Below are 10,871 nucleotides of genomic sequence, written 5' to 3'. Positions count from 1 at the left end.
AGCGTTTGTTTTTTTGTATCTATTTATTCATGAGAGATACACAGAGAGAGGCAGGCTCCATGCAGCAAGCCCGGTGCTAGACTGGATCCGGGAATCCCAGGATCACGCCCTGAGCTGAAGGCAGACGCCCAATCACTGAGCCACCCAGGCATCCCAAGTGTTTGTTGAACACAAAAGAAGTCACTTCTCCTTCCTTTGATGGAGACTTGACCCTTTCTGGATGTGTTACACCTTGTAACTTTGCCAACATCTCAGATGTAGTAGTAATGTCAACTCATCAATAGACACATCAGAGTCTACCTAATTCCAGCTTTGAATTTCAGAGCTCCTTTCTTCAAGCTGTAGGACCAAGATCCTGGCCCAACACCCTGAGGACCAGGGTGTGAAATGGTTTTTGCCCCTGTTCTGTATGCCCATGGCTAGTCTGGTACCTCAGGGGTCTAGTTTTCTGTTCCTTGGTAGAACAATGGCAATACTATTCTTTTTCTTCATCGAGCCATGGAGAACAGGGTTCTGCTCTTGGGGGTGGAGGGCCCCCCTGAGACCTTGTCTGTGTGCTTGGGGCCTGCTATTCCCTGACATACTTCCCTGCTGCCAACTGCCTGCCTGGGTGACCATCAATGGGCCTCAACCACCATTTGGGACATTCTCAGTACCTCTCAGGAAGCCCTCGTGCTGATTTGCCTGTTCCTAGAAGTGCTGCCTTAACTTTTTGACAACGTTTTGTTCATTCAGCCTCCATTTGCTAAAGTCCTGAAAGGGGGCAGCCTGGGTGGCTCAGCGGTTTAGCGCTGCCTTCAGCCCAGGGTATGATCCTGGAGACCCGGGATCGAGTCCCCACATCGGGCTCCCTGCATAGAGCCTGCTTCTCCCTCTGCCTGTGTCTCTGCCTCTCTCTCTCTGTGCGTGTGTGTCTCATGAATAAATGAATAAAATCTTTAAAAAAATAATAAAGTCCTGAAAAGAAATTCACCATTCCATCATCTGGGTGATCAGAAATCAGTAAGGAGGGGGAGGGCAATGGACCCCTCAGCCCCAAATGTAACCCTCAGATACTCATTTTGCTTGGTATTACTGCTGCCTCCAGCACCCTGGCCTCCCTCTCCTCCCCTAGCCTAAGGGCAGACCCATAAATGTTGCATAATACCTCTTGCCCAGCTGAGACCAGATCAAAACATCAAATACAACTTTCCTCAAGGCTTAGGATGACATAAGCAAAGGGAAGGCAGTCCACGGGACAGGGTAACACCCTCCCCAGTTTGTCTCTGAGCCCAGTCCCCCAGCCTGCTATAGGGAGGCAGAGCCTACCACTCCCACCTCTGAGAGAATCTTCGGGTACCCCAAGCATGACTCCACTCCCCCAGATCTGGATTTAGGAAACTAAGAACTAAGGGATTGTCTTTCTGGCCAAGACCAGTTTCAGAGTCTGGCTTCCTCTCTGAGGACCCACATCTTCCCTAGATGATTGATGTATGCCACTGTCCCCCAGCCTCCCGCCGTGACAGGCTCCTACCTGAGAGTCTCAACACGACAGACATATCAAATAAGCTTAACATTGTTATAAGAGAGACCTACTCCAAATAAATAAATAGAATCTTAAGGGAGTGCTTAGGTGGCTCAGTCAGTTAAGTGTCTGCCTTCAGGCTCAGGTCACGATCCTGGTGTCCTGGGATCAAGCTTGTGTCGGGTTTCACACTCAGTGGGGAATCTGCTTGTTCCTCTCCCTCTGCTCCTCATGCTCTTGCTCACTCTCAAATAAGTGAATTTTTTTTTTAAAGATTTTATTTACTCTTGAGAGACACGGAGAGAGAGGCAGAGGCATAGGCAGAGGGAGAAGCAGGTTCCCCACAGGGAGACCAAAGTAGAACTCGATCCCAGGACCTGGGATCACGACCTGGGCCAAAGGCAGATGCTCAACCACTGACCCATCCAGGCGCCCAGTAAATGAGTCTTTAAAAAGAGAGAGACCTACTCACAGTTTTGGGGCAGGTCCTTGCTGGTGTACCTCGAGGACCTTCTAGTAAGGAGCACATGGCCCAGTGGTGACTCAGCTTTAAGATTTATAGCAGGGCCTCTATGCTCTCTGTGGTTTCACCTCCATGGGTGAAACTGGTCCCGGGCTTTGTCCTTTCAACTTTTCCACTTAGCCACAGTTTATACCATGACTTGCTCAATGATATCCAAGCTTCTCAGTTAGATTTGCTTAAAAATGTGGTAGATGGCTGTTGTGTTTTTGGCTGCCTTTCATCTTGAGAATGGACTGTTTGATGGTGGTATGTGTCATTCATCTAGGGAGGATGTGGTTCCTAGCACAGGAAGTCAGACTTTTGAAGATGATCCTGATAGGCGAGAAGATCCCTAATTTTATTAAATATGCTCAAAAATGGTCATGTGAGCTAGGCTCTGCCAAGACAAGTCCTTGGGAGACATGGTTCAGAATGATGCACAGAAGGAAACAGGCTGGCTTTCTGTAGACATGCCACTTAGTTGGTGCAAGAAGGCAGTGGCTGCCCAGTGGACAGAGAAGTGGCATCCATGTCGCCGGCAATGGCAGCCAAATTGATGGGCGTGGCCACAGTAGCTTTGGTGTTTTCCTCACCAGGTCAGTTTTTCAGTGTAGTTTCAGGCATTGTTCCTGGAAACAACAGTGAGCCGCTTTCTTTGGCCCTCCCGAAAGTTCCAGTGTCCTTTCATGAATCTTTTTTTTAAAAAAGATTTTATTTATTCATTCATCCGAGACAGAGAAAGAGAGAGAGAGGCAGAGACATAGGCAGAGAGAGAAGAGCGAATGAGTGCTGGGGGAGGAGGGGCATTTCAAGCTCTGTCTCCTCAGGGAGAGGAGTGTGATGCAGGACTCAATCCCAGGACCCCAGGATCACAACCTGAGCCAAAGCCAGATGCTTAACCACTGAGCCACCCGGTTGCCCCCATAAATCCCTTTTCTGCTTAATCCAGCTAGAGTAGGGGCTGCCACTTACAGCTAAGAACTGTGACTGATACAGATGAGATCATGAGAATCTCATGGGTTTGGGATACTTGGGAGCTATATGCTAGATTGTGGTGTACTAGGTACATGGACTCTCAGACTCTCAGCTCTACACACCTCTTTGTAGGTGTGTAATCCTGGGCAAAATACCAAACTTCATTGACTCACAGATTACTCAAGTATAAACCCTCAAAATGATGGCTTATTGCAAGGATTCACTGAGATACAATATATAAAAATTCCAGCGTGGTTTTTGAATCAGGTTGAATGTACAGTGCTGAGCTAATAAAATAATAAATAGAAGTTTGTGTAATTTTATTTTTTAATTTATATATATATTTAAATATTTATTTATCTGTTTGTTTGTTTGTTTATTTATTTATTTATTTGAGACACAGAGAGAGGCAGAGGCATAACCAGAGGGAGAAGTAGGCTCCCTGTAGGGAGCCCGATGGGGACTCGATCCCAGGACCCCAGGATCACAACCTGAGCCAAAAGCAGACGCTCAACTACTGAGCCACCCAGGCGCCCCAAGTTTTTATTATTTTAAAGGTTTGTTTTAAAAAAATGTTCCCCTAGGGGGTGCCTGGGTGGTTCAGTTGGTTGAGTGTCCAACTCTCAATTTCAGCTCAGGTCCTGATCTCATGGGTTGTGGGTGGAGACTCTGCATCTGAGCCCAGAGTCTGCTTGAAATGCCCCCCCCTCCCCCAGCACTCATTCACTCTCTCTCTCTCTCAAATAAAGGGGGGAATTTTTATTTCAAAGCTGATCCATTGCTAGTTTTCTGAATTCACCAAAACTGTTCTATGACATGCCTTCAGCTAGTGGGAGGCATTAAATGAGAATGTGGAAGAGCCAGTGAAGAAAGACCACATATTGTACGATTCCATTTATGTGACCGGTCTAGGATAGGCAAATCTCTAGAGATAGAAAGTAGATAGTGGTGGCGTACAGCTGTAGGGTTTGGGAGGAAATGGGGAGTGACTGGTAATGCTCAGGGGTTTTCTTTTTGGAGGTGATAAAAATGTTCTAAAATTGATTGTGGTAACGGTTGAACAGTTCTGTGAATGTACTAAGAACCACTGAATTGTGTGCTTTAAATGAGTGGATTTTATGGTATGTGAAAGCTGTTTTTTTATAAAAAGAAATTAAAAAGTAAGAGAAAATATAGAGCAGTTCTGAATTTGGTAGGTTGCTTGCTACTTTTCTGTAGGCAAAAAATGTCCTCAAAAGCATAAAGAGTGAGGGAACTGTTTTAAATTAAGCACAAAAATGACAGCCAATGTTTGAAGAATTTAAATTTAGATGCTTTCACATCTATAGCAAATGTTGATTAATGTGTACAAATTTCTGCAAAACCCCCACAGAACTGCGTTAGTATTCCCAGGCATTTGCTACTGTGTCTTTTTTTTTTTTTAAGATTTTATTTTTTTAAGTAATCTCTACACCCAGCATGGGGCTTGAACCACATCCCTGAGATCAAGAGTAGCATGCTCCACGACTGAGCCAGTCATACCCATCACTGTGTCTCTCTTACAACAAATAGCTACTCTTACCAAAATGAGTGGTGGCCTTACATAAACAAGAATCCACAAAATGGAGAAAATTAGATAAAAGCAAATGCATGTTTTGTAAAAACTGATTGAAAGAACGTGGGCTTTAATGACATAAAAACTTCTTTTAAAAGATTTTATTTATTTGAGAGAGAGGCAGAGAGAACACAAATGGGGGGTGGAGCAGAGGCAGAAGGAGGAGAAGCAGACTCCTTTTTGAGTGTGGGGGCCCAATGTGGGGCTTGATCCCAGGACCCGGAGATCATGACCTGAGCCAAAGTCAGATGTTTAACCGTCTGAGCTACCCAGGCACCCCACATATAAAAACTTTTTTTTCTAGGGACGCCAGGGTGGCTCAGCAGTTGAGTGCCTGCCTTTGGCTCAGGTAGTGATCCTGGGGTCCTGGGATCGAGTCCCACATCGGGCTCCCCAGAGGGAGCCTGCTTCTCCCTCTGCCTATGTCTGTGCCTCTCTCTGTGTCTCTCATGAATAAATAAATAAAATCTTAAAAAAAAAAAAAAACACGCTTTTTACTCTGGAACTCATTAGGTGATTAGGCGGTAGGTAAGATGTCAATCCCTGCTATCTCCCATTACACATCATGCAGCCCAGAGTCTGTGGGTAAGGAGAAACGTAAAACCCTGCCTTTCCTTTCTTCTCTTTCTTCTCTCCAACACCAAGAACAAGTGGCCCCAACACATCGTGATTCTGAAAGCTTCTGGACATGAGTGTCAGGGGCTGCCAGAGTGAAGAAGAAGACCTGTGCATGCTTGGGTCCCGCTCTTATGGGCACGAGTATCTTGAGAGGTTTGGGAAATGCCTATTTTAAGCTTATCCCTGATGGTGCCAGCCTGCCCACAGGCGCCAAGGCCTCTGGCCCAAGGGCAAAAAAATACATCAACTGGCTGGGGAAGTGTTACATAGTACAACAGCGTAAGGTTCTTTATTTGGAAAAGGACAAAGTCTTTTTTATTTTGAAAATTCACATATATATGTTAAAAAAAAATCAATGCAAAAGGATAGACAATGAAAAAAAAAAAAGGATAGACAATGAACAAATGAGTTCCTCTTTATTTTTATTTTTATTTTTTTTTAAGAGTTCCTCTTTAAACCAGACCCCCACTCCACTCCCACCCCCACTACCACCCAGACCCAGACCTCCCACCCAGACCCAACCCTACTTCCCAGATCTGACTGCCATCAACAACTTCAACTAGTTTTTTTATGCTGTGGTAACAAATGACTAGAAAATTAGTGGCTTAAGTACCACATTTATTGCCTTACAGTTCTGGAGGTCAGAAGTCTGAAGCGGATCTTACTGGGCTAAAATCAAGGTGTTCGTGGGGCTTCATTCCTTCTAGAGGCTCTAGGAGAGAATCTGATACCTTGCTTTTTCCAGCTTCTAGAAGCCACCTGTATTCTTGGTTTGCGGCCCCTTCCTCTATCTTCAAAGCCAGAGACAGCAGGTAAGTCCTTCTCATGTCACGCTACTTGGACTCTCCTGCCTCCTCCCCTTTCTGCTGACAGGACCCTCGGATTTACCTCGGTCCCTCCTAGATCATCCGGCACAATCTTCCTTTTTTGGGGTCAGTCTGTTAGCAACCTTAATTTCCTGTTTGTTAAGTAACGTAACATATTCACAGATTTAAGAATTAGGACATATTTGGGGAAGCCATCATCCGGCTACCACAATATCCTGCCAAAAGTTTATATATTTAATTGATATACACACACTGTCTTTCCATCTCTCTCTCTCTCAAAAACACACAAATGCAAACACACTCTATGTGCTCCTCTTATCTTTTTCTTCACTTATTAATATATATCTTCAAGACCTTTCCAAATCAACACACTCAGCTCTATTTCATTATCTGTTAAGCCTGCCTGAGATTGTTGTATGTTCTCATGGAAATAAGAACTAATCGCTAGCGAGCAGATGAAGTAAATAGCAGTGCAAGGTTAGACCAAGAGAGGCCTTGGGGCAGAGAGACAGCAAACGCAAGCTGAAGTGTCCATGAGTCGGGAGTGAGATATGGCATGATAATGCATCGTAAGGTATGAGGCACAGAGAAGCTGATGATAGCTTAGTTGAACAATTTCCTTGCATTAACTAATCTTCGCTATGACATAGGTACTATTAACACTTTTTTAAAAAAATTTATTTTCTTAAAGATTTTGTTTGTTCATGAGAGACACACACACAGAGAGGCAGAGACACAGGCAGAGGGAGAAGCAGGCTCCCTGCAGGAAGCCCGATATGGGACTCAATCCCAAACTCCAGGATCACACCTGAGCCAAAGGCAGAGCTTAACCACTGAGCCTCCCAGGCATCCCTATTAATAACACTTTTTGAGAGCTGAGGAAACTAATGAGGCACAGAGAGGTTAAGTAACTTGCGTTGGGTGCCACAGCTAGAAAGTGTTCAGGGGTAGGGGTTTGAACCCAGATTGTCTTGGGCTGGTCAGGTTCCAGATCCCTGTTCTTAGCCACACACTGTGCTGTGGTGTCGACAGAGAGGATTTTGAAGCAGATCACATTAGTGGGCAGCTTCTGCAATGAAGAGTCAAGATACTGAGTTTCCTGGGGCTGCCTTGAATTCAGTGTGTCTTAATTGTTGGGCTGTCATTCTTGCCCTTCATCTTCCCTCAAGCTTCCTCCGCTCATACCGTGAGCAAGAGGCAGTGTGATGCAGTAGTAAAAGAGTGGGCTTTGGAGCTAGGAGACTGGAAGTCAGATCCAGGTTTTGTCACTCACTACCTATGGGATTTTCTTGAGTTTCTGTTTCTTCATCTGTCCAATGAGTATACAGTAGACCCTTGAACACCGGGGTTTGTACTGCGTGGGACCACTTATAGATGGTACTGTAAATGTATTTTCTCTTCCTTATGATTTTCCTTCTCTAACTTACTTTATTTAAGAATACAGTATATAATATATCTAACAAACGAAGCATGTTTTAATTGATTATTTGTGTTATCGGTAAGGCTTCCAGTCAACAGTAGGCTATTACAGTTAAGTTTGGGGGGAGTCAAAAGTTATAGGGGCATTTTTTGACTGTGGGGGAGGGTTGGCGCTCCTAACCCCCCTATTGCTCAGGGGTCAACTGTAATCAGACCTAACTTGCAAGGATAGCTGTAATCCTTAGAGATGATGAATATGAAATGCTGGGTGCAGGATGAAGTCCTTAGAAGTAACTCAGTGGTTCTCTGGGCACTATTGCCCCCAGAGGATGTTTTGGAAATTTATGGAGGAATCTTCGAAAACAAAATGGTTGGAGGGACACAACCAGCAGAGCTTCTGTTTTGCCCGTTTGGACCTGTACGTTGTGCTGGCTGGCATCTATTCTGATTGGTTGGTAAGTCCATGCAATCCTAATTGTTAAATATTTCAAATATCACCCAGGACCACAAACATTTAGGAAGTGGAGTCAGTGATCCTGAGGGTTTGCAATGCAGGTAACAAAAAGAAGGAATTATTTCAAGTCTTGGCCAACATTCAAACATCTCACCAGATATTCATGTGGGGGGAAAATAGTCTTGTTTATAATAATCTAAGCCTGGAACAGAATTATATTTTACATATAAACACAACATACTTTGGGGCATGAATTAAAATATACTTTTTTGGGGATGCCTGGGTGGCTCAGTGGTTGAGCATCTGCCTTTGGCTCAGGGCGTGATCCTGGGGTCTTTTGATCAAGTCCTGCATCGGGTTCCTTGCAGGGAGCCTGCTTCTCCCTCTGCCTGTGTCTCTGCCTCTCTCATGAATAAATAAATAAAATCTTTAAAAAATAAAATACACTTTTTTTTTACAAATGCAAATACTGTAAAAGTTATACTTATTTTGAGGGAAATTTTACCAAGAGCTGTACCCCAGTTCAGCAGCTCATTAGTGATGACACCATGGCTTATGGCATTTGAATGATCAGTACTACATGCCTATTAGAGTTTGCTTTTAGTATTGAATGCAAATAGGTACCAGAGGAGATTGGCTTTTACTTAAAAGCCAACTGTGGGGAACCCTGGGTGGCGCAGTGGTTTAGCGCCTGCCTTTGGCCCAGGGCGCGATCCTGGAGACCCGGGATCGAGTCCCACATCGGGCTCCCGGCGCATGGAGCCTGCTTCTCCCTCTGCCTATGTCTCTGCCTCTCTCTCTCTCTCTCTCTGTGACTATCATAAATAAATAAAAATTTAAAAAAAAAAGCCAACTGTGACCACATTAGTAAATCTTGCAGCCAGCATCCAAGATGACCCTCAAAGATCTCCACTTTCTTTTTCTTTTTTAAAGATTTCTTTATTGGGGCACCTGGGTTGCTCAGTGGTTGAGCATCTGCCTTTGGCCCAGGTCGTGATACCGGGGTCCTGGGATCAAGTCTCACACCAGGGAGCCTGCTTCTCCCTCTGCCTATGTCTCTGCCTCTCTCCCTGTGTGTCTCATGAATAAATAAATAAAATCTTTAAAATAAATTATAAAGATTTATTTTATATATAGAGAGAAAGAGCAGGCACGAGAGGGGTAGAGGGAGAGGGAAAGAGAATCCCAAGCAGACTCTGTGCTGAGCATGGAGGCCACTGTGGGGCTTGATCTCATGACCCCGAGATTGCCACCCCAGCTGAAACCAAGTGTTGGATGCTTGACCGACTATGCCACTCCCTCCCCACTTTCATGTAATATTTCTTTTTTTTTAAAAGAAGATATTTACATTTTTGGATAGTGCCCTCCCATATTGTATCAGATTTGGTCTGCGTGATCAATAATGTATAAGAAGTGACAGCACGTCACATCTGAGGCTAGAAGCTTCCTGCTTTCTCACTTTCTGTTAGGTCACTCACTTTGGGTGAGGCCTATTGCCATGACTCGATGCAGCCTTGTGGAGAGGCACATGCATCCAGGCTCTGAAGCCTCCAGCCTCCAGCCATGAGAATGAGCATTATTGAAGGCGGAACCTTCAGAGATCTGCAACCCCTGCTGATGGTTTAACTGTAATCTCATGAAGAATCCTGAGCCAGAACAATTTAGCTAAGTTGCTTCCAGATTCCTGATCCTTAGACATTATGTAAAATAATAAATAAATCTTTGATGTTTTAAATCACTAAGTTTGAGGATAATTTGCTACATAGTAATAGATAATAGAGTAGATGTACATGAAACTATTCTCATTAATTTCATTAATAAGTATTGTTTTTAAAATATTTCATATATGCTACCCTTCTAGTACAACGAAAGTCTATATTGCAAAAGCTACATGTTGAAATGACTTATTAATCTGGGGGTCACCTGTTGTTTTATCATATTCTGTTCCTAGAGGCATTTTACCTAACTTCTGTATGGTTTTGAGTACAACTGTACTACTGCATTTACTGACTCATTTTTCTCTTCCCTGATAGGAAGAATTTTTGAATCAATCTTTTAAGCATTGGTATCTGAATATATCCTTGATGTAGAGTACTTGCAGTATTTCACTGCCACCTTTTCCTAGATTATAACATAGATAATTATTTTATTTTATTAAAAATTTTATTTATTTATTTATTTGAAAGAGAGAGCACTCAAGCACAGGAGTGGGAGGGAAGGGCAGAGGGAGAAGCAGGATTCCTGCTGAGCAAGGAGCCTGATGTGGAACTAGATCTCAGGACCTCAGGATCGTGACCTGAGCCAAAGGCAGGCATTTAACTGACTGAGCCACCCAGACATCCCTTACTTTTTTTTTTTTTTTTTAAAGTAGGCTCCACAGCTAGTGTGGAGCTCAGTGCAGGGCTTGAACTCACAACCCTGAGATCAAGACTGAACTGAGCTGAGCTCAAGAGTCAGATACTTAACTATCACCCAAGTGGCCCATAGGAGACTATTTTAACATGACACTTATAAAGCAGCCTGACTCATTTCTAAGAGTATCACACTTCCTATTTTCTCCATATGTGTCTCTATTTCTACTGAGGATATGTCTCCATTTTTTTTTTTTGTTTGCTTTAAAACTAGGATTTTTGGGACACCTGGGTGGCTCAGCAGTTGAGCGCCTGCCCAGGGCGTGATCCTGGAGTCCCAGGATGGCGTCCCACATCGGGCTCCCTGCATGGAGCCTGCTTCTCTCTCTGCCTCTCTCATGAATAAATTAATTAAATCATAAATAAATAAATAAATAAATAAATAAATAAATAAATAAATAAAATAAAATAAAATAAAATAAAACTAGGATTTTGGAGTACCTGGGTGACTCAATTGGTTAAGTGTCCAAGTGTCTTGATTTTAGCTTGGATCATATTAGGGTTGTGGGATCGAGCCCTGTGTGGGGCTCCTCAGCAGGGAGTGTGCTGGATTCCCTTTCTCCACCA

The 10,871-nt window shown here is 43.8% G+C and overlaps 1 protein-coding gene across 2 annotated transcripts in view; it reads left to right on the top strand.

The window, feature by feature from the left end:
• TMEM50B (transmembrane protein 50B) overlaps window positions 1-10,871 on the top strand; it is a 55,989-nt gene that overhangs the window by 4,365 nt on the left and 40,753 nt on the right. The window contains exon 2 of one of the 2 annotated variants that reach the window (XM_077879065.1): window positions 5,939-6,005. The gene's annotated coding sequence lies outside the window, so the exon portion shown is untranslated. Of the gene's footprint in view, window positions 1-5,825; window positions 6,006-10,871 lie in introns of those variants that run through there. The other variant, XM_077879066.1, reaches the window with a different exon arrangement.

Source organism: Canis aureus, chromosome 30, assembly GCF_053574225.1.
Source record: "Canis aureus isolate CA01 chromosome 30, VMU_Caureus_v.1.0, whole genome shotgun sequence".
NCBI lineage: Eukaryota > Metazoa > Chordata > Mammalia > Carnivora > Canidae > Canis > Canis aureus.
Note: the sequence above shows the minus strand (reverse complement) of the source record. Positions and strands in the feature narration are given on the sequence as shown.